The sequence below is a fragment of the Macaca fascicularis genome, chromosome 14, assembly GCF_037993035.2.
Source record: "Macaca fascicularis isolate 582-1 chromosome 14, T2T-MFA8v1.1".
Taxonomy (NCBI): Eukaryota; Metazoa; Chordata; class Mammalia; order Primates; family Cercopithecidae; genus Macaca; species Macaca fascicularis.
This window is the reverse complement of record NC_088388.1, coordinates 50,794,800-50,807,028: the sequence shown is the minus strand read 5'-3', so window position 1 is coordinate 50,807,028 and position 12,229 is coordinate 50,794,800. Positions and strand designations below refer to the sequence as shown.

The following is a 12,229-nucleotide window of genomic DNA, read 5'->3' as shown; positions in this document are numbered from 1 at the left end:
ATTTGTAATATACTAGGAAGATATTACTGTTAATATCACTGTGGGTGTACACCCTATGATATTAGAAGAAATATTCTAGAGAGATATTACTCCTAATGTCACAGTAAGTGTACACCCTGTGATATTATTCATCATATCCTAGGGGAATGTTTTACAACTAATGTCACAGGTGGTATACATCCTGTGATATTATTTGTAATACCCTAGGGAATATTACTCCCAGTGTCACAGGGGGTGATCACGCTGAAATATTATTGATAATATCCTAGGGGTATGTTACTCCTACTATCACAGGGGGTGTACACCCTGTGATATTATTCATAATATTTTAGGAGGATGTTATTTCTAACGTCACAAGTGGTGTACACCTGTGATATCATTCATAATATCCTAGGGGGGTATTAATCCTAATGTCACTGGGGGTGTACACCCAGTGGGTGATATTATTCATAATATTCTAGGGAAATGTTATTCCTAATGTCAAAATGGGTGCACACTCTGTGATATTATTCATGATATCCTAAAGAGATGTTACTCCTAATTTTACAGGGTATGTACACACTGTGATATTATTCTTAATATCCTAGGGAGATTTTATGCACAATGTCACACAGGGAGCACACCCTGTAAAATCCTAGGGAGATGTTACTCCTAATGTCACAGGGGAGGTATAGCCTGTGGTATTATTCATAATATCCTAGGGGGATGTTACTCCTAATGACACAGGAAATGTACACCCTGTGATATTATTTGTAATATCTTAAAAGGATGTTACTTTTAATGTCATAGATAGTATACGCCCTGTGATATTATTGACAATATTCTAGTGGGAAGTTACTCCTAATGTCACAGGTGTGTACATCCTGTGATATTATTCACAATATACTAGCAGGATATTACTACTAATGTCACAATGTGTGTACGCATTGTGATATGATTCATAATATCATGGGGGATGTATTCCTAATGTCACAGGAGGTGCACACCGTGTGTTCAAGAAAGCCATGTGTACCATGTGTGTACATTGCCTGTGACATTATTCGTAATATCCTAGGGGGATGTTTCTTTTAATGTCACAAAGGGTGTACAAAATGTCACAGAAGGTGTATACCTTGTGATGTTATTCATAATATACTAGAAGGCTGTTACTCCTAATGTCATGGGATGTACACTCTTTGTTATTATTTGTAATCTCCTAGGGAGATATTGTTTCAAATATCACAGTGAGTGTACACACCTGGTGTGATATTATTCGTAATATCCTAGGGAGATACAATTCCTAATACCACAGTGTGTGTTCCCCATGTGTGTACACTCTGTGATAGTATTTTTTTATATCCTAGGGAGGAGATATTACTCTTAATATCACAGTGTGTGTTAACCCTGTGATATTATTCATATTTCACCTTGCTGCCTTTTTTAACCCACATTACAAAAGGAATGGAACAGATAACAAGATACTGAGATTAGACTGTTCTGCCTTGCGGCCACCGCAGGACACTTTTAATATCCCTGTTTCTCAGGCTGTAGAAGGGGTTTAGCATGGGGGTGACCACCGTGTATATCACTGAGGCCACTGCATCCTTTCTGGGGGAAGATGACACATCTGAATTGAGGTACCCTCCAATGCCTGTTCCATAAAATAAGCACACAACTGACAGGTGAGACCCACAGGTGGAGAAGGCTTTATAGTTCCCACCTGATGATGAAACCCTCAGAATGGAGGAAACAATTTTATAGTAAGATAAAAGGATCCCCAAGGTGGGAAGAAAACCAAATACAGCAGCAGGGAAATACATGACTATGTTATTAGTGAACGTGTCACAACATGCAAGGTGGGGGAACTGAGAAGGGTCACAGAAGAAATCAGGAATTTCCACATCCTTGAAGCAGGTAATTTGTAAGGCAACCAAATTGTACAGCTGGGAGTCTAAAAGACTGAGAAAAAAGACAACAGAACTAGGAAGCCACAGAAACACCCATTCATGATGACTGAATAATATAGAGGGTGACAGATGGCTACAAACCAGTCTTACAGCCATCACACTCAGGAGCATGTCTTTCTTCCATGCCTCCAAAAACGGCAAAAAGAGACATCTGGGTCAGGGAGCCGGCATAGGAGATGACTCTGCTGGGAGGTTGGATGTTCACAAACATCTTGGGGACTGTGGTGGAGGTGAAACTGATGTCAGGCAAGGACAGGTTGGAGAGGAAGAAGTACATGGGGGTGTAGAGGTGGGAGTCAGGGCTGACAGCCAGGATGATGAGCAGGTTCCCCAGCACCATGATGAGGCACATGGACAGGAACAGCCCAGCGAGGACTGGCTGCAGTTCTGGATCCTCTGAGAGTTCTAGGAGGAGGACTACTGAGACATCTGTTAGATTCTGTGGGTCTGTATAGTTTGGACACCTTTTGCGTAGAAAAGAGAGTTGAAAAATCAGAAACAAGTAAACCAACACCCAGCACTGTGTCTGCATTTTGGATATAAGCAATTCACAAGTAATGTTTCCAGATTTCAGAGCAATCCACAATCAGCAATATTTTGCAGTTGTGACAAACTCAATTGCCTTATAATGCGTTCATGATTGATTTTTGTGTTATTCACTTCTTGCTGTACACACCTGCCTTAGAAACACTAGATTCAAGAATGTTCCGAGAACCAGATCATCATATACAACAAATTCGTAATTGCTAGAAAATACAGCCTATCTTTTCAGAAGAAAAATATGTAATAAAAACATTCTCTTCACTTTAAGAAAAAGTTTATCCTAATTAAAGGAAATTAAGAACTCAAATATTTTATTTTATTCTAATAGATTGCCACAAATTCCCTTGATTTAGAACATTTATAAACACTGTATAACAGCTAAGACCATGCCATCTGGAAATGAAATTAAAGTTGACAGTTCATAATCAGAAAATATTTCCATATGCCAGTTATGTTCTAGTGATTTCAACATTATGTTTTCTGACTTTTCTCCCTCAAGGGAGTAATTGCTTACTCAAATAGGTGGGGCTTGTTTTAAAATTCATGTAAGACATAACTCCTGTCCTTAGCTTAGGTGTCTGGACTTAGACTGCCTGGTTCAAATGGGACTTCACCCTTTTCGACTTCATGATCTGGTACAAGTTATATGAAAATGCATTGCTTCTTTTCTAGTCTGTAAAATAATAATGAAATGTGCACTAATAACTGGGAGAAGACTACAAGGATGAAATGAAAGAAGCTGCATAGACCACAGAGCTCAGAGCCTGGTATTTAGGAAGCCTTCAGTAAGGGTTCATGATGCCATGGTGTCTGTCATCATCCTCTTTATCCTCATCATCACCTTCATAATCTTTATGTTGTGCTTAAGGAATAGTTTAGAGGGACTCATTTGCTGCTATCATGGGTGAGATGTCCATGAAAGGGACAACCAGTGTGGGAGGAAACCAAAATTTTGAATAAGATTTCTGAGACCCCCACCACAACCAAAAACAGAAACCCCACAGTCCGCTGAGCTGACAGTTTGCACACTGGTCTCTTCCCATCTGCCCACCGCACTCCTCTGTTTGTCCTGAGGACGAGGAAACAAAACAAGGCTCCCCAGCGTCCCTCAGCACTCACTGAACTGCGCTTCCCCTCTGCCGGGCCACGACCACGGAGAACCGGTCCAGTGTCTTCCCTGCGTGGTGCACGATGGAGGCTCAGACTCCGTCCTCAAGCCGGGCAAGAAGACAAGGTCAGACATGAGCCTCCTGATGCAGGTGACAGGTGTGGAGCCCACCTGACTGGAACCTCACACTGCAGGGCTGGAGGTACAGACTGAGTATTTATTATTCCATGGCCTCGGGGGCTCAAGGCACAGAGCTCTTCATTAGCCAAATTCACCGAAGTTCGCCCATCTCTAACGATTTCCTCATAATAGTGCAGCAAGAAGAGGAGAAAAATGAGCATCCATTTTTGGGCTCTTCCTCTAATCAGCAGAAATCCTGTGTGTATTATTCGCCTCTTTCTTTTCTTTTTAAAGATTCAATTGCTTTAATTTTCATATTTTATTATGGTAAAACATACCACATTGAAATATTAAAAATTATAAATATATATTATTTCATGTAGAATGGCCAGTATAAACATTTACAATTTCCACTATTTTTAAGTTTACAGTTTAATGACATTAAGTACATTCACATTGTTTAGCAACCATCACCTCCCTCATCTCCAGAACATTTTTATCTTTCAAAATGGAAATTGTACCCATATTATAAACTCTCCATTCCTCTCTCTCACCCCCGCCCCGGGGGCCACCATTCTATTTTGCAATTCTATGAGTTTAACTACTCTAGAGTCTTGATGTAAGTGGAATCATACCATGTTTAATTTTTTTTTTTTTTTTTGAGACAAAGCCCAGGTTGGAGTATAGTGGCACGATCTCGGCTCACTGCAACTTCCACATCCTGGGTTCAAACAATTCTTGTGTCTCAGTCTACTGAGTAGCTGGGATTAGAAGCATGTGCCACCATGCCCAACTAATTCTATCATTTTTAGTAGAGATGAGCTTTCGCCGTTTTGGCCAGGCTGGTTTCATACTCCTGACCTCAGGTGATCCGCCCACCTTGGCCTCCCAAGATGCTGGGATTACAGGTGTGAGCCACCGCACTGGCCAGAAGTGCCTGCCTTTTTAAGGCTGAATTCCATTGTATGAATGAGCTGCAGTGTGCTTTTTCATTCATCTGTCCATGGACCATTGGGTTGCTTCCACATTTTGGCTACTGTGAATAACGCTGCTATGAATGTGGGTGTACAAATATCTCTTCCACTCCTGGCTTCTAATTCTTTTTGGTAGGTACCCACAAATGCAACTGCAGGATCATCTGATAATTCTGTTTCTAATTTTTCAAGTACACTCCATACTATTTTCCCTGTTCCTGCAGTTTTACATTCCCTCTGATCATGTTGGAGCATTCCTACTTCCCTCTAATTTTCACCATTGCTTGTTTGTTTATCATATTCATCCTAATGTGTGCTATCACATTTTTGATTTGATTTGCCCTTCCCTATGATTAGTGATTTTGAATGTCATTTTATATGGTTATTTGCCATTGGTATATCTTTCCTAGGGAGATGTCTACTCAAGTCTTCTGATCATTGTTAATGGGATGCCTTGGGTTTCTTGTTGTTTAGTTCTAGCGGTTCTTTGCATATTATGGATATCAGCCTCTTTTCAAATATATGATTTGCAAATATTTTTCCTAATCCATGGGTTATTTTTTCACTCAGTTCATAGCGTTTTTTGATGCAGAAAAGTGTTTCTCATTTAGCTGTAATCCAAGGAATATAATTTTCTTTTGTTGCCTATGCTTTTGGTGTCATATCCCAGAAAGCATTGCCCACTCTGATGTCATAAAGGTTTTGCCAGCATTTTCTTTTAGGCATATTATAGTTTTAGCTCTTGGGGTTAGGTCTTTTATCCGGTTTGTGTTAGTTTTTGCATCTGGTGTGACATGGTCCATCTTCATTTCTCTGCATGTGGAAATCAAGCTTCTCCAACACCATTTGTTGAAAAGGCTGCATTTCCACCAATGAACTTTCTTGGCACTCATGTTAAAAACCATTTGAACATATATGTGAGAAGTAATTTCTGGGATCAAGAACAAACAAACAACAACAGACAACAGGTAAAGATGTAGCATGGGTTGGGTGTGGGTGCTCACGCCTGTAATCCTAACATTTTGGGAGGCCGAGGTGGGCGGGTCACCTGAGGTTGGGAGTTCAAGACCAGCCTGACCAACAGGGAGAAACCCCGTCTCTACTAAAAATAAAAGTTAGGTGGGCGTGTTGGTGTGTAATCTCAGCTACTAGGGAGGCTGAGGCAGGAGCATTGCTTGAACCCAGGAGGCGGAGTTTGTGGTGAGCCAAGATCATGCCATTGCACTCCAACCTGGGCAACAAGAATGAAACTCCTTCTCAATAAATAAATAAATAAATAAATAAAAATACAGGATGATTTCAAGAGCTCCAATCTAGCCTAAAAAAGAAGAGTATAGAAGGGTGTAATTGGAGGAGAAAGAGAATAACTTAAAAACCATCACAATGAGAAAGTTAGGAAGCTTCTTTCTAAGCCATCTGGAAATACGCAAGAGGTTTTTGTGAATTAAAATTTCCATACTGTACTATCAAACACTAGAACTCATTTGTTCCATCTTTCTGTGTTTTGTACCCAATTATCAACTTCTCTTCATTCCCTATCCCACCCTTTTTCTTTCTAGCCTCTGCTAACCACCTTTATAATCTCCACCTTGAGACTCCTTTTGTGTGTATGTGGTTGTTGGAGTCTCGTTCTGTTGCCCGGGTTGGAGTATAGAGGCAAGATCTTGGCTCACTGCAACCTCTGCCTTTTAGATTCAAGCAATTCTCCAGCCTCAGCCTCCCAAGTAGCTGGGACTACAGGCATGCACAACCATGCCCAGGTAATTTTTGTATTTTTAGTAGAGATGTGGTTTCACCATGTTTGCCAGGCTGGTCTCAAACTTGTGGCCTCAAGTGATCCATCTGACTTGGCTTCCCAAAGTGCTGGGATTACAGGCATGAGCCACTACACCTGGTCAAGGTTTTCTTTTTTGTTCCTACATATAAGTGAGGACATGTAACATTTGTCATTCTGCTCCTGGCTTATTTCGTTTAATATACTGACCTGCAATCTCATCCATTTTTGCGGCAGTGGAGAGGATTTTATTCCTTTTAGTTTGAATAATACTTTATTGTGTGTGTATACCATAGTTTCTTAATTGAAACAAACTTATTAAAGACAAATATTTTAAAAATGTTTCAGAATGAGAAACTTTAGGGATACTGTGACCATTTTATTCTTTTCTATTTCCCATTTTATATATGTACAAGTGTGAAATAAAGCAGCAATCAATGTGTGTATAAATCTGTAACTTCAACAAATGTAAAATGAAAATGCTAAGTGGTAAGAAAAACAGCATAATAAAAATTTTTTATAGTGTTGAAGTACAATGCATTTGAAGATAACATTTGAAGAAATTATATTACAATTAAGTTTTATTCTTACTCATCAGAGCTTGATCCCCCCAGGAACTTCATCATTGGAACCATCTCTTTTGCTTAAAAAAAAAAAAAAAATCTGCATACCCACACAGGTGCAAGTAAATCAGAATCTTAAATAATGAGACTCAGGCCTCCTCATTTGCAAGCTACCCAGGTGATTTCAGTCAAAGCTAAGATTGAGGAGCTGTGACATGGATCTCTACACATAACCTGCCTAAATAGATTCCCTAGAAGCAGTTTATAAAGGAATTCCACACGAACTGTGGGAAAGGATGTGAATTTGATGTACACGGTATTCCTTACTTAACATTTTTGATAGTCTCTTGAAAACTGCACGTTTAAGCAAAATTATGTAGAGTGAAGCCAATGTATTCCTCATCAACATTAGAACTAGACAACTTTGAACAAACCAATGGTATTGGAGGACCTGCTGTACATTGTTTCCAGAAAGTCAATTTTCAGGGAATTACAAAATGAAGTGAGGACTTCCTGTATATAAAAAGATGGTTGTTATTCCACCTGGACAACAGGGTTATTGCTCAGAAACTAAAGGAGGCCACCTAGGTATAGAGGATTCAGTCATGAGGTTTATGCTAAACAAAGGTTCCCAGAATACTCACCCATTCCAGTTAAAGGCATAACAAAGAAAGCAATATTCACATAGGAAATGTGGAAAGGAATAAAAGCCATGAAGCAACAAAGATAATGTGAGGAAGGGGGCAGGATTTGCAGATGTAGAGACTTAATGTGGTTGCCCTTTCTAACCCACACAAGAAAAAGGACAGAACAGATCATGAGATTAGACTGTTCTGCTCCGCAGCCTCCACAGGGCACTTTGAATGCCCCTGTTTCTCAGTCTGCAGATGAAGGGGTTCAGCATGGGGGTGACCACAGTGTACAACACTGATGCTACCACACCATTCCTGGGGGATAGTGACACAGCTGAAGTCAGGTACACGCCAGTGCCTGTTCCATAAAATAAGCAAACAATTGCCAGGTGAGAGCCACAGGTGGAGAAGGCTTTATACTTCCCGTCTGACGATGGAATTCTTAGAGTGGAGGGGACAATTTTATAGTAAGACAAAAGGATCCCTGAAATGAGAAGAAAACCAAATATAGTACTATCTAAATGTATGAATATGTTATTGATGACACAGTCAGAACAGGCAAGGTTGAGAAGTTGAGATCGGTCACAGAAAAAATCAGAGGTTTCCACATTCTTGAAGCAGGTGAATCGTAACAATCCAACTGTGCAGCTGGGAATCCAACACGCTGACGAAGAAGACACCAAAACTAAGAAGACACAGAAGTGAGGATTCATGATGACTGGGTAGTGCAGGGGGTGACAGATGGCCACAAATCAGTTATAGGCTATCACAGTCAGGAGCATGTCATCTATACATGCAAAAAGGACAAAGAAAGACATCTGTGCCAGGCAGTCCGCGTGGGAGATGACTCTGCTATGCGATTGCATGTCCACAATCATCTTGGGGACCATGGCCAAGGTGAAACTGATGTCAGGCAAGGACAAGTTGGAGAGGAAGAAGTACATGGGGGTGTGGAGGTGGGAGTCAGGGCTGACCGCCAGGATGATGAACAGGTTCCCCAGCACCGCGACCAGGCACATGGACAGGAACAGCCCAGCGAGGACTGGATGCAGTTCTGGATCCTCTGAGAGTCCCAGGAGAAGGAATTCTGAGACACCTGTAAGATTCTGTGGTTCTGTGTGACTTGGACACCTTGAGAAGAAAAAAGGATTGGAAAAACAAAAGATAAAAACCAGCACTTAATGCCGTGTGTATATTTTGGATACAAGCAATTCACGAGGAACATTTTCACACTTGAGGATCATACACCCTCAGCAATATTTCTCAGTTGTGACAAACCCAAAAATCTCAGAATTACATGATTTACTTTTTTGCTATTCAAGTCTTTCTGTGCATACATACTTTAGAGAAAATCCACTGGAGAATGTTAGAAGACCAAAACATAATATGTAACAAATCCAAGATCTCAGTAAAATCTCAGTAAAATATGGCCTACTCTTCTCAGAAAAAAAAAAAAAAAATCTTCTCTCTCTAAGAAAACAAACTCAGTCTAATTTAAAAATTAAGAAGCAGTGAAATACACTTGATTTTATTCTGACACTGCTACAAATTCCTTTGATGTAGAATTCCTTTGATGTAGAATATTTATAAGCACTATACAAGAGCTAGGATCACATTATCTAAAAATGAAATCGAACCTTATAGTTCTTAATCAAAAGACCTTTTTACATGCCAGTTACTTTTCATATTTATTATCATCCTTAGGTTTTCTGACATAATTTCTTCATAAAAGTAAATGCATACTCAAATATGGGAGCCATGTTTCCAAATTTATTTAATATATAACTCTTTGCCGAGCACATTTGCTCACACCTGTAATCCCAGCACTTTGGAAGGCCGAGGCTGGTGGATCACCTGAGGTCAACAGTTTCAGACCAGCCTGACCAGCACTGTGATATCCCATCTCTACTGAAAATACAAAATTAGCCAGGCGTGGTGGTGGGCACCTGTAATCCCAGCCACTCAGGAGGCAGAAGCAGGAGAATCCCTTAGAACCCGGGATGCAGAGGTTGTACACCCTGTGATATTATTTTTGATATCCTAGGGAGATATTGCTTCTAATGTCATAGTGGGCATACACCCTGTGATATTATTTGTAATATCCTACAAAGATATTACTCCTAATATCACAGTGGGTGTACATCCTGTGATATTATTCCTAATATTTTATGGAGATATTACTCCTGATATTACAGTGAGTGTACACCATGTTTGTACACTCTGTGATATTATTCATAATAACCTAAAAAAATTACTGTTAATATCACAGTGGGTGTACACCCTGTGATATTATTTGTAATATCCTAGGTAGATATTACTCCTAATATCACAGTAGATATATACCACGTGTGCACATCCTTTGAAATTATCTGTAATATCCTAGGAAGATATTGCTCCTAATATCACAGTGGGTGTACATCCTGTGATATTATTCATAATAACCTAGGGAATTATTACTCCTAATATCACAGTGGGCGTACACTCCGTGATATTATTCGTAATATCCTAGAGAAATATTGCTCCCAATATCACAGTGGATGTACACCCTTTTATATGAAAAGTAATATCCTAGGAAGACATTACTTCTAATATCACAGTGGGTGTACACCCTGTGATATTATTTGTAATATCCTGGAGAGATATTACTCCTAATATCACAGTGGGTGTGCACCATGAATGAACACCTTGTGATGTTATTCATAATATTCTAGGGAGAAATTACTCCTAATATCACAGTGGTGTACACCATGTGTGTATACCCTTTGGTGTTATTCGTAATATCCAAGGGAGATATTACGCCTAATGTCACGGTGGGTGTAAACCATGTGTGTACATTCTGTGATGTTATGCGTAATGTCTTAGAAAGTTATTGTTCCTAATGCCACAGAGGGTGTATACCATGTGTGTACACTCTGTGATGTTATTCATAATATCCTAGGGAGATATTTCTCCTAATATTACAGTGGGTGTACACCTTGTGTGTATGCCCTGTACTATTATTTGTTATATCCTGTGCAGATATTACTCCTAATATCACAGTGGGTGCACACCATGGGTGTAAAATCTGTGATGTTATTCGTAATATCCTAGGGAGATATTACTCCTAATGTCATAGTGGGTGTACAGCCTGTGACATTATTTGTAATATCCTAGGGAGGTATTATTCCTATTATCACAGTGGGTGTACACCTTGTGATATTATTCATAATATCCTAGGGAGATATTACTTCTAATATCAGAGTGGGTGTACACCCTGTGATATTATTTGTAATATTCTGAGATATTACTGTATACACTGTGATATTTTTGTATTATTTTATGGAGATATTTCTTCTAAAGTCACAGTGGGTGTATACCTGGTGATAGTCTTCCTAATATCACAGTGGGTGTACACCATGTGTATTTGTAATATTCTAGGGAGATATTACTCCTAATATTACTGAGAGTGTACACCCTGCGATATTAGTTGTAACATTTTTGGGAGATATTACTTGTAAAGTCACAATGGGTGTATGATATTCTTCCTAATATTTTAAGGAGATGTTACTTCTAATATCACAGTGGGTGTACACCCTGTGATATTCATCATAATATCATATGGATGTATTACTCCTAATATATCACTTAGTAGTGATATTGTTCATAATGTCCAGGAAGGGAGAGAATGATATTACACCCCAATATTGCAGGGGGTGGGGAAGAATGATATTACACACAATATCACATGGGGTGTACACCTCCCCTGTGATATTGTTTCTCATATCCATGGGGCGAGAGGATGATATTACTCCAAATATCGCGGGTGGTGTATACCCTACCTATGATATAGTTCCTAATATCCAAAGGGGGAGAGGAGAATATTACTTTCAATGCCACAGGGATTGTACACACTCCCCTTATATGGTTCCTAATATCCCGTGGTAGAGAGGATATTACTACTCTCAATATCACAGGGCGTGTACATCCCCCCTATGATATTGTTCTTAATATCCATGGGGAGGAGGATGATATTACTTCCAATATCACAGGAGGTGTACAACCCCCTATAATATTGTTCCTAATATCCAGGGGGGAGAGGATGATATTATTCCCAATATCGTGGGAGGTGTCCACCCCCTGTGATATGGTTTGTAATATCCTGTAAGGGAGAAGGGGGTGATATTATTACCCACATCTCAGAGGGTGTCCACCCCCCTGTGATATGTCATAATATCCAGGGCGGGAGAGGGGGGTGATATTACTCCCATATCGCAAAGGGTGTCCACCTCTCTGTGATACCATTCGTAATATCCAGGGCGAGAGAGGGGAGTGATACTACTTCCCATATCGCAAGAAGTTTACACCACCCCCTGTGATATTGCTCCTAATATATAGGGAAGGAGAGGATTATATTACTCCCAATATCGGAGGGTGTATGCACCCCCCTGTGATGTTGTTTATAATATCCAGGCAATGAGAGGATGATGTTACTCCCGAAATCGCAGCAGGTGTACTCTACCCCTGTGATGTTGTTCCTAAAATCCTTGGGGAAATGGATGATACTACTTTCAATATTGCAGGGGTTGTACA

At 39.9% G+C, this 12,229-nt stretch overlaps 2 pseudogenes; both read right to left on the bottom strand.

Moving 5' to 3' along the window:
• Positions 1-1,466: 1,466 nt before the first annotated feature.
• On the bottom strand, positions 1,467-2,478 carry LOC102137259 (olfactory receptor 7E24-like; annotated as a pseudogene).
• A 5,373-nt stretch (positions 2,479-7,851) lies between these two features.
• LOC102124481 (olfactory receptor 7E24-like) lies at positions 7,852-11,985 on the bottom strand (annotated as a pseudogene).
• Between the last annotated feature and the right edge of the window lie 244 nt (positions 11,986-12,229).